Source organism: Schistocerca americana, chromosome X, assembly GCF_021461395.2.
Source record: "Schistocerca americana isolate TAMUIC-IGC-003095 chromosome X, iqSchAmer2.1, whole genome shotgun sequence".
Classification (NCBI taxonomy): Eukaryota; Metazoa; Arthropoda; class Insecta; order Orthoptera; family Acrididae; genus Schistocerca; species Schistocerca americana.
Window position 1 is genome coordinate 601,639,503 of NC_060130.1, and position 12,601 is coordinate 601,652,103.

Sequence of the window (12,601 nt, forward strand, 5' to 3'; positions counted from 1 at the left end):
TTCCTTGCACTTAAATCTATACTCGATGTTAACAAATTTCTCTTCTTCAGAAATGCTTTCCTTGGCATTGCCAGTCTACATTTGATATCCTCTCTACTTCGACTATCATCATTTATTTTGCTCCCCAAATAGCAAAACTCCTTTACGACTTTAAGTGTCTCATTCCCTAATCTAATTCCCTCAGCATAAAGCTGCATGCCCTCGGGAAAAATTACGGCTGTAGTTTCCCCTTACTTTCAACCGTTCGCAGTACCAGCACAGCAAGGCTGTTTTGGTTGGTGTTACAAGGCCAGATCAGTCAATCATCCAGACTGTTGCCCCTGCAACTACTGAAAAGGCTGCTGCCCCTCGTCAGGAACCACACGTTTGTCTGGCCTCTCAACAGATACCCCTCCATTGTGGTTGCACCTTCGGTACGGCTATCTGTATCGCTGAGGCACGCAAGCCTCCCCACCAGCAGCAAGGTCCATGTTTCATGGGGGGGAGGTGATTTCCGGTACTCTCAACGATTTTACGTTGGTGGGAGGTCTGGATGACACGCTTAGCCTTATGATGACTACTGACAAGGCGACTTAAGTGGAAGTTGGCGTTGGTTCGACAGCTGATAGTAACGGGGAGGACAGCGCTGGTTAACGACATGCTCCTCCATGATCACGACCACTGAAATTTTGGAGGATTATCGTATACGGTGTGTCGTCACTCTGTGTCTCAATGGTAGGACCAGGCGAAATGGTGCAGTGTAAAACACTTTAATCGGATTTGAATGGACGGTGCTTTAAAACACCTGCTCATAGTGATTTAGGCTTCCCGTTGTTTCCCAGAATCGCCAAAGGGAAATTTTGAAAGGGTTCCTTTGAAAAGGACAAGGCCGATTTCTTTCCTCATACTTCCCCAATACGAGCTTGTGCTCCGTCTCTACTGGCATCGTCGTCGACGAGACGTTAAACGCTACTACTCCTTCCCTTTCTTCCATGGGCGTATAACAGTTTTATTATTGTTACCAAGATATTGGGGACAGCACGTCTGTAGTCTCAGAAAGCATCGTGAGGGGCTGCGTAAGCTGTGCGAGCTAGAGATAAGACTGGATGAGATCGTAGCGTATTCGGTAGTGGCTAGATCGTTGGCGGAAGACGCATCGGGCACAATTTTCGTAGTCGTTCTGGCGCTGGGATTTTTATGGGCCACTATCGCGTCAGCAATTCACCCGAAGAACTTCAGGCTGTATAAATCGACCTAGTCGAGGACCAACAGAAAACACCAAAGATTAGCACGAGGTTTTTGTTTTTTAATTGATCTCTGTCAACGCTCAATTCGACAGATACAATTATGTAATATAAAGATCGAAATAGGATATTTTTAAGTATTACACAAAAAGAAATTATTTAAAGATAAGAGAAAATTGTGATAGATAATTGTGAGAGATAATTAGCCTAAAAAGTACATTAGTGTGACTGCACCATTTCGTTTTGCTTCTTTGTATTTAATTTTCATTGGGCAGAGACTTACTTTATCCTTCGAGAGTATCGTTCCTTTGCTTCCTGGGTCCACTTTCTTCCTTTTGCAGACCTCTTTCTTCCCGAAATCATGCATTCTGTGTCACTTCTCTAAAAAGTATTTGCTATCTACTACGTCCAGTTTGACTCCTGCGTTTCCATTCGGTATATGCTGTCATAAAACTGTAGTCTTCTTTCCCTCAATTTCTCAGTTAGCTTTTACATTTTTAAATGGAGCTCTCTGTTTGATCTTAATCTGTATTCAGCATAACTGCCCATTACTTCTAGATCCCAGTATTTTCCTTTAAATTCTTTCAACTTTTTCCAGTTTTTCAGGATCCCCAAATATTGCTGGTTTAGTGTTTTTGCTGCATACAGTGTTTCAAGCCATATCACTCTTTGATATTGTCTTAGTTTTGTGATCCAGGACAAAGTCTTTCTCTTACTTTTTTGTCATTTGGAATGTCCTTTCCATTTTATGTACTCTATTTTCTGTGGCTATCTTTTCTTTCGTGTTGCTTGTTGTCCATTCTCCTAGATATTCGAAGCAGTTTTAGATATTGTGTTTTTATGAATTTTAACATCTGTAGGGACATCATTGATAATTGCCATGGAATGTGTTTTTCAAATGATATTTTTAGTCCTATTTTGTTTGCTCGTCTCTAAGGTTCTGTAATTCGTTTTTTGGCACAGCCTAGTAAGTCAGTAATTCCATGTCACCTGCGAAAGCTAGACAATCTATGGCGATTTTATTTGAGTTTCTTCACAGTTGAACACACTTAGTATTGATGGATTTTCTCCATTCTCTAGCTTCACTAATTTGCAGTTAAAAAGTAGGGACGATAAACCATTTCCCTGTGTTACTCCTGATTTTATTTCAAAAGGTTTTGACAGTTCCCCATAAATTTCACTTTTGATGTGTTTCTTAAAGTTCCTTTAATTATTTCTGTTTTATTGTCGAGTCCCAATCCCTTTAAAATCCTGATGAGTGCATTTCCATAAAGTGATAGATATACTTTATATATATATATATATATATATATATATATATATATAATTTTCACAAGTGATCAAGTATTTAAAGTTTATGATTTTTCCCATTTCAATTATGATCTTTAGATTTATTATTTGTTCTGCACAAGATCTTTCCTTCCTAAATCCTGCTTGATACTCTCCTAGTTGTGGATCGAGTGTTCCTAGAGCTCTCTTTAAAAGTGTCATGAACAAGATCTGATATGTCACTGGCAGGAGGCAGATCCCTCTGTAATTGTTACAATCAGTTTTCTTTCCTTTATTATGTAACGGGTATATTAACGCAAATGTCCATTTTGAGGGTAAGTTGTTTGTTGTCTAAATTTCATAAATGATTTCTGTTAGACACAGAATAATATTGTCACTAGACAGTTTCCGCAATTCAGCAACTATATTGTCTTCTCCTGGTGCTTCGTTATTTTTAAGTTGTTTGATTTCCTGATTTCAGTCAGGTTGTATTTTTTGATAGCGTTATCAAAATGAAATTCTTTCGTTGGTACATCACAGTTATGTAGTTCTTTGAAGTAGTCCACAAGTATTCAGCAGTTCCCTGTGTTATTATATAAGTCTTCTGTATTTCTGCATATATAAATTTTAAACTTGATGGCGTGTACTTCTTTAAACTATTTTTGAATGATGTTTTATAGAAGTTCTTTGTGGGGTACTGCTTAAAAGATGATTCAACTGATGTTAGTTGATCTTTTATTTGTTGTGCTCTGATCTTTTTGAGACCTTTTGATGTATGTGTCCTTGCTTCTATAGAACTTTTTCCTGGTCTTGTCACTTTTACTTGCGTTCCAGATATTTCAATCAGGTTGTCTCCCTCTAAGACATCGCCATCATCATTCCACCAAGCATGTTTCAAATTCTTTTTCCGACACTCAAAGAGTCACCTAAGATACCTGGAAGCATGATAAACCAACTTTAGTGATTAGCAAAAACTTAGTAAGCCCTCGAGGTCGCGAGAGACATATCGTGTTTACTGAAGGCAGACAATCAAACAATGGTTACTTAACATACGCTAGTGCCAACGTTTGACGGAACTTGGGGGGCTATAATTTCAAGATGCCTTCCCACTACCATTCTAGCCCGCAATAAGTACCTCGCACATAGGTGGAAACCTTCACGTCACCCCAATGAAGTGTTTCAAAATGGAGAAGTAACATCTTAGAATATAACACAAATTCCGACCTCCACGAATAACGAAATAAATGCTGCTTGTCAACGTCTTTCGTTACATTGAGCTACTGATTTTTTAACGTTTCATCGACGTGAGTACAAGTTACGTCTGACAAGGACTGTGGAGATAAACGACTTTTGAAGTTTATGGAAATCAGACATCTGCATCAGGATGGCTGGGCGGAGATCTGAAACCCTACTCCTCGAGTGAGGTGGAATGATCACATTGGCTCAGCGGCAGATAAGTCAGATGGCAAACTTTGGTTCATTTGTAGGATACTGGGAAAATGCAATCAGTATAAACAAGGATATAGTTTACAAAACAGGCGTGCGACCCTTCCTAGACTACAGCTCAAGTGCGTAGCACCTATTCCAAATAGGACTAAAAAAATGGTTCAAATGGCTCTGAGTACTATGGGACTTAACCTCTCAGGTCATCAGTTCCCTAGAACTTAGAACTACTTAAACCTAACTAACCTAAGGACAACACACACATCCATGCCCGAGGCAGGATTCGAACCTGCGACCGTAGCGGTCGCGCGGTTCCAGACTGTAGCGCCTAGAACCGCTCGGCCATCCCGGCCGGCAATATTGATCGTATAAAATATGGGCAGTAAAAATGATCACGTGTTTATTTCACCCATGGGAGAACGCCACGGAGGCTGTGAGGAAACTGATCTGGCAGATGCATGTAGACAGAAAGTGTCTCAGGAAAGCCTACTTAGGAAGTTTCAAGAACCAGTATTCTGAAAGAAGTATAGAAATACTGAGCAGTCCCTTACTTACCGCTCCCACTGAGACCACAAAGACAAGATTAGACTGACGGCGGTGCGCACAGGGACAATGATGAAGTCTTTCTTTCCGCTATCCAAACACGAATAGACCTGGAAGAAAGCTTAATACATGGTACTACGTGAAGTAGTGTATGCCTTACACCTCACAGTAGTTCGTAGCGTGTAGATGGATTACAGCCCAGTGTCTTAATCACTATTCCATTTTGTTAGATTCTGGAAGTGTGTTTTTGTTACAGGTATCGTGTGATGATATTTCATTTGTGGGAAGCTGAACAGCACGATTATCAGGGCCTGTACAAATTCCCAATGTTTTCGCAGTCCAGTCGCGCCACTGTTCCCGAAGGATGATAATGAAATCAGGAAGGCAACAGAAACATCCAGTCCCCGGGCGGAGAAAATATCGAAGCCGACCGGGAATCGAACCGCGGACCCCCGTATTCAAGAGGCAGGAACGCTAACCACTTCTTTTTTTTTTCAGCGGAGTGTGCGCTGATATGAAACTTCCTGGCAGACTAAAACTGTGTGCCCGACCGAGACTCAAACTCGGGTCCTTTGCCTTTCGCGGGCAAGTGCTCTACCTACCTTTTTTTTTCACAATAGGGAATGTTCAAAATTTGGGCTGGACCAGGATCCGAAACCTGAACCTCCCGTTTACTAGCCAGATACACTGACCACTGTTTCCTTTTTTTGTTTTTTTTATTGTTGTTTTCGTTTTTTTGTTTTTCTTTTTGAAGTTTATTTTTTGTTGTAATTGTAAATTTTTCTCTACTAACTTTTTTTTTATATGGAAAAATGCGTCGTTCAGTTACGACAAACAAAAGTAGAATGTACATCCATAGCAACAACAGAACAAAGTTCCTTCTAAACAATGAAATAAAATTCGAAACTAATAGTATGATGATAGATAATAAGGAAAGAAAAATGTAACCAAATCCCGCACGCCATTCCATGTGCATGGCCCATCTGCGTACAGATTCCATGTTCCAAATTGGTACAACATTTCGCAGCGTGTGGAGCTCCATGACGGCGGTCATCCTCTGCCCGGTACTCCCCAACTGTGAGGGGGGTTATCGAAGACACTGCGCAAATAGTTCGCAAATAGTTGTCGGTATCGGGGTGTACACTCAAGTGTGGTATGACTGTCCTGGAGAAATTGCCAGTAATCAAGCACCATCTTCTCATCATCTCAAAAGAGGTAGTATATGGACATGCCTTTAAACCATGTGAGAGCGTGAGTCTTTGCAGGTGGGAAATAAGTATCCTCTGGACAAAGGAGGAGCCGTGGCTCAATTGTGCGAGGCGCGATACGTAGGTAGCAGGCGAGGATCTTCTGCACTAACAGCCATACCTCTAACGCCGATCCACATGTTAAACGGTGTTCGTCAGTATCCACGAGGTGGCAACGTGGGCAGAGTGGGGAATCCGTCATCCCAATAGCGTGCAGCCTTTGTCGTGTTACAACCTTTCCGTTCACCACCTGGTACCACGCGGCTCGTGGCCGCGTGGAGAGGAACGGCTCCTGGACCGCTCTCCACACTGCAGGCCATAGGGTGGTCGGACTTTTCCTCTCAATCACATTGCGAGGGATGGACCTTAGCAGCAGTCTGTAAAAGTCTCTCGCCTTGGGAGTGCGAGTGTTGGGAAGGTCTGGGCGCACGTAACTATACTCAAGAATAAATGCCGAGAGGTGCGAGAGTGAGGGTGTTATGTGCGCAATCGTGACAGGTGGCAGAAGAGACGCCGGCAGCAATTCCTCTAACAGACGACCCGTAAGAGAAGCATCTTTGTGGGTCCACAATTTCATCATTGTGCACAAGTATAACGCTGTAGCCCTCGCTCGTACATTTATAAGTCCCAGTCCGCCATCAAGCGGAGGGAGGGTGAGTGTTTCGTAGCGGACTTTGAATAGGTGTCCGGCGGTAAGGTAATATCCAAACGCTGCTTGCAGTATGTGTGCCATCGCTGTCGATATCGGTAGGACCTGGGCCAAGTGGATCATCTTAGTCGCCACGTGAAGGTTGAGGTATTCCACACGCTGTAGGAGGTCCATCCGTCGAAGTAAGTTCCGGCGAACTTCTGTGCGTATTGCCTGTAGTAATCGTGCATAGTTCATGGCAGCCGTGCGGCGCACATCCTGTGTAAATGTTATGCCCAAGAACCGTACCTTGTTAACTAGTGGGAGTGGGGCTAAAGCGTCTTCCTGTAGACCTCTCCCAATGGGCATCGCTGCCGTCTTGGCCACATTCATGACGCTGCCCGCCGCCAAACCATAGCGATTGGTCCACTGTATCACCGAGCGTACCTCGTCACCAGATCGGACAAGTAACACAAGGTCATCAGCATATATCCTGCAGTGAAAGGTGAAAGGTGTGATCCCTCAATGACATGCCCGAGAGCCTTTTTTTTCAACCCTCCGACAAGTGGTTCGAGTGCGATCGCGTAAAGGATCATGGAGAGTGGGCATCCTTGGCGAACTGACCGTCGGATCGGAAAGAGACCCACAATCCGTCCATTCACCAGTACACGGGATGCAGCTCCACGGAAAAGGCGCTGAAAGATGTCGAGAAAGTCAGGCGGGAAGCACATGTGGGCCATGACGGACAGAAGGAACTTGTGGTGAACTCTGTCGAAGGCGTGGTCGAAATCAATGAAGATCAGAGCAGCTCGAAGGTGACAGGATGTAGCGATGGCTATTAAATCCCTGCATTCGCTGGTTGCCGTTTGCATGTTGGTCACTCCGCCCTGTGTCGTTTGCTCCATGGGGAGGAGTAGGGGCAGAACCTTCTTTATGCGGCTGGCGAGTAGTCGGGCGAAGATTTTATAATCCGCGTTGAGCATTGTAATTGGCCTGTAGTCCTCGACCGTCCGACCTCTGGAAGGCTTGTGAATCGGTATAAGGAGACCTTCCACGAATGCAGGTGGCACGTGGGAACCGAGGGTCATCAGTTCTTGGTACATGATGATCCATCGGGGCATCATGAGATCGCGGAAAGTACGATAAAACTCGAGCGGCAGTCCGTCTGGCCCGGGAGATTTGTCGAGTGCTCCCTTGTTAAGCGCGTCCTCGATGTCGTCTCGTGTAATCCCACCTAACAGCTTCGCCGCTGCTGCATTGTCGAGGGTGTGCGACACGTGCTGCAGTATGTCGTGCCCATCCGCTTCCTCTGTATTCAACTCGTCGTAAAACCGGCGATAGTGATCTGCAACGGCTTCTGTAACCGCCGCCTGAGTCATTACGACCCTACCACCTGGCAATATGAGGTCCGTGATCAGCTGCTGTCGGAGTCGGCGGCTGTCGAGCACGATGTGATGCATAGACGGGTTTTCTCCTTCCGCTCGGTTTTGACGTCACGATCGCACGACGACCCCCTCCAAAAATTCCTCGTAAGCGACAATATTTTACCTTTAATTCGGCGGCTTTCAATTTGTCGGTTTGGAGATGGTGGTTAGCTGGCGAGTTCGCGGAGCATCGTGTAATAAAAGTCCAATGTGTGACGATGCCACGCTGCGATATCTTTTCCGAACTGTGTTAGCACACGCCGAAACGCTGGTTTTGCATATTCCACCCACCATGCTAGAGTCGAAGGGTATCGGGGAAGACGACGTTCGCAATCCATCCATGTGTTGGCGATAATCTGACGGCATTCCGGGGCTTGAAGATGTGCCACATTCAGCTTCCAGGGTCCTCGGCTGCGCCATATCCGCTGCTGCTGTAGAGTGAGTGTGCATATGAAATCGCTATGATCGGAGAAGGGAAGCGGCCAACGTTCGGCGTCCAATACTCCCGGCGCTAGGGCTCGTGAGACATAAATGCGGTCTAGGCGACTGACTGAGTGACTAGTAAGATATGTCGGCCCGGGACGGTCACCGTGCACTGTCTCCCACGTGTCTGTGAGAAGCATATCACGAACCAGGTGCCGAAGTTCTTGACAAGTCGAGAAATGAGGGACTTGGTCTTTGGGGTGGAGCACACAGTTAAAATCGCCGCCGAAGATATATTGCTCGAAGCGGCTGATAAAGTGGGGGGGGGGGGGGGCGGCGATATCCTCAGATTCGAACAGCGAGCGTTCGCGGCGTTGGTCAGTTCCTGATGGATCGTATATGTTAATGATGCGCGTGCCCAGTGCTGTGTTCGCCAGCCCCCTTCCTGACGGAAGGTAAGTCACTTCTTCGATGGCAATTCCGTCGCGCACTAGTATTGCCGTACCGCTGCCATTTCGGTCCGCCGGTGACATATATGTCACATAACCGTGGAAAACAGGGAGGGCCGCTATATACACTTCTTGCAACAGGGCAATGTCAACATCCGAAGAACGAAGCATCTCACGCAGCAACTGGATCTTCACTGCCGTTCGTATCGTGTTGAGGTTAATCGTGGCGATACGTAAGCTTGTTGCAGAACCGCAGGTGATAAGTGATCCATTAAGACTGGAATTACCTATGACGCTTCTGACTGTATTGACACCTCCGCATCCCCCCAAACCTCACCTGCTGTCCTTTCTAGAGAGCCGGCGCCAATGGCGTGGGCTCTGTTGGCGTAACTTGCATGGTGCCGTCGTCGTCGTGGTCATCCGCCCACGTCGGGGAACTCAAAGCCAGATCGGTTTCCCTAGCTTCCTCAGGACACGGCATGGGTGCTTGCACTCCAGAAGGTGGTGGGCAGCATCTGTCCTGCGTATCGGCATCCGATTTTGCCACTGTAGATATGTGTGGTTTGTCCTCAGTTCCGTTCGGTGGTGCCACACTGCAGCAAATGGCGGCTGCCTCTGTGGTAGCGTCGGCATTGTAGGTGGAGTCGTCGTCCTCTGGAGGCTGCGTCGCATCCCGTTCGGAAGTTGCTCTACGCCTCCGCTTCCGTCGCTTCGGAGAGCGTTGCTTCCTGGTGTGTCCTTCTGTGTCAGACGATGGCAAAGATTCACGACGTTCCGGCACAAAGGCAGCCGTAGGCACAATAAGCGAGTCTACGGCCATGCTGTCGTCATGTATCTTGTTATCCGTCGACGGGGGCGGCTGCATCGGAGTTGAATCCGTAGCTTGTGGAACGGGTGTGTCGTCATCGCCATGTATTGGAGCATGGAGCCGCGACCCAACAGTGGATGTCGGCTGTCGTGGTGAAGTGGTAGCTGTCGTGAGGGCTGCTGCATAAGTCACGGGAAGCAGCATCGGCTGCGACGGCGGCAGTTGAGTGATTCGACGTTGGATACATTCTGATCTGAGGTGTCCCTCCTTCCCACAACCAGAGCAGGTCTTCGGTTGCCTATCGTAGATGACGATGGCACGGCAGCCACTGATGTTCAGATATGAAGGTACATGTCTTTTAAGTTCTATTCGGACCTGGCGGACTCCGTTCAGCACAGGATATGTCTGGAATTGCCCCCATTTTTCCGCAATATGATCATGCACCGTGCCGTAGGGGCGCAGCGCTGTCACGACGTCCTCCGCCGGTAGTTCGAAAAGTCTGATCGTGCGGAGTCCCATGCCAGAATAATCGACATGCACAGTCCCCACATTGCCATCAGTATGGTAGAAACGGAGGCCCTGTTTCGTTTCCCGAAGGATCCGTTCACATGTTGCGTTGTTGATGATCTTGACATATACGATACTACTCACAATGGACAAGGGAATGTCTAGAATGTCGGTAGCCGGGATTTTAACTTCTTCTCGTAGAAATCGTTCGACTTCGAGTGCTTTGGGCCGTGCAAATTCGTCGCGGAACGTAAATTTGAGCGTCGATTTTCTGTATTGGTGCGCCATAGTGATCTATATGCTGAGTACGGCACGCGCGAAACGGCCGAGTACTATGTAAACAACACGAGCGCTCGCTCCGCGGCAGGAACACAAACAGCGCGTCCTCACCGCAGCACAGCCAAAGGCCAACTGTGTCCACTAGACCACGAGCTGCGGACGGTAGCGTTGTGCCCTGGGTCAGAAACGATATGCAGAACCCGGCAGGATGTATGAAGACAAACTTCCCGCAGGTGACGCTACCCGCCAGACGTCGTGCACCTGGAAGGGGGTTACGTGAGCTAATGACCAGCGCTGGGGCGTAAGTGCGTTGCCGCTCCCGTCTTAACGTCGGCTGCTTACCTGGCTGCTTACTACTACTACAGTCAACGTTATGCTCACTGTTTTCACACTTTGAGTTACTGCTGTGCTTTATACGATGATCGTGTACGTGTCTCCGGACTTTAGTTTAACACAGTTTTGTGACCTCCGTGTTTCTCATTCACGAAGAGTCTGTTGCCTTATTGACAACAGTATCAGTCACATGTTAACTTGGTTTCGCTGCAAGAAATAAATAGCATTCTGGCAGAAATATAAAAGCTATAAAAACATTTATTGCACTGTTGTAGCTGCAATTCTAATAGCTCTCTTTCATCGGATATTATCACTATGTTACGAGAATCATCGTTTAGCCGTTGTACAAAGATGGATACCTCACCGGCCGGCCAGAGTGGCCGAGCGGAACCATTTTTTGGATACCTCACCGTGCATTCTGAGTACTCTGACATTCTGAAGGCGTTTATCTTTGATGTTTGTGGTACAGACTTTTTTTCATTAACGCGGTAAGCCTTTTGAAAGTTAGAAAGTCTATTCACTCGTCAGTCGAACTTTCTTGCGTGACAAAATACAGTCAGATTGTAATTTCTAAAACAATGGTTGAATCCACAACGGATAGATCATGTTTGTACGTGTTTGTCGTGCCGAATTTGTTTTGCTTGTGGCGAAGGAATCCAAAAAGCCTAAAAAGTCCAGTTGATGGGTGCACGGACACAACATCGCTTTTACATTATTCTACGGAAGCCAGTTCATGGATGTTGGTCACGTATGGGTGTATACGATTGTAGTCCACTACCTCAATGTCAGTTAAGGCCTGAAGATTGTGTATTGAATCATCGAAACTGGTTGCAGTCTAAAAAAATGACATCAAAACGACAGTAGCAGGTGTTTCATTTCATTACGTAAGTGAACGGCCGAAGTGCCGCAGACCATCAGTCAGAAAGATGGACATATAAAAGCCTGTTTTGATTTTATCCCGACGTTTTCACGATAAATTTACGGCGTGGACCCGAACAGCGAACACAGGTTTTTTTTTTTTTCATTTGGCGCTTATGGTGCAAAGTAAAAGCGGGTTTTCTGAATTTTATGGTTATTAAATGTGTGTATTATATGCAGTGTATCACTCCGCTGTAGGTTTCTTTCTTGCAAATGGTGTGCTATCACGTACCTCATGTTTCAGCTGCGAATTATTTACTTTTAGCAGAAAACATCTCGCCGATCTCGTTGTTCGTGTTGATACCTTCGAATGATTCTCACTACAGAGATTTACTAGAGTGCAGGATGGACAACTGTTCATTTTTGAAGGGTGAGAGGTTCAATCCATGCATCTACACTAAGCTCATAACTGATCAGGACATCCAAGTTGTTCTCCTCTTTGTGGGGAACACTAAAATGTTATCATGATAAATGAAGTAATTCTCATTTAAACATTTCACAGCTAAGTGAAGTGAGTAGCCAAAACAATTTTCTATCGTTATCACAAACTAAAGGTTAATTATCTATGCTGAAACTTCACGTTCTTCCTTTAACCTGTGTCATTCCAGAAAGTTGGATGCACCTATGATAACGTTAGGAATGATGTCAGCTAAGTTATGACTTTATGGTCGCTGCATTCTTCAGCTACGTAAGTGAGTTGTCTTTGTTGTGTCTACAGACGTTTATGGCCCCGGAGATGTCTTTCTCTCGACGGAGGTAAATACTCTGAGAAGCGGATGCAGACAACGTTTTCATTCGTACCGTCTGCTTCGCCAACACCGTCGCGAGGCAGCAGTGGTTGCGTGACTTCAGCACTTTCTAACGACTCTTAACATTCAAAAGAGGATCTGACTCCATAAATTTATAAATTGTCTGTTTTGCGGCAAAACTCTCTCTCCCCCTTTTCCTCCTCAGACCAGACTTTTTCGGCAAGGGTTTGCTATTTTTAATTGGATTTTTTTCTGAAGCTATGAAAAGATCGAATTGAAAGTGGATTCATGATCTTTTACACCCTTCTTGCTTCAAAAAGAACCACGTAAAAGTTCATAGGTTCTAACTTGCTGGCAA

General features: G+C 45.8%; 1 protein-coding gene across 1 annotated transcript in view; it reads right to left on the bottom strand.

The window, feature by feature from the left end:
• The window catches only part of LOC124555689 (homeotic protein female sterile), a 575,063-nt gene that overhangs the window by 250,054 nt on the left and 312,408 nt on the right, over positions 1–12,601 (bottom strand). The gene's annotated exons all lie outside the window — the stretch shown is intronic.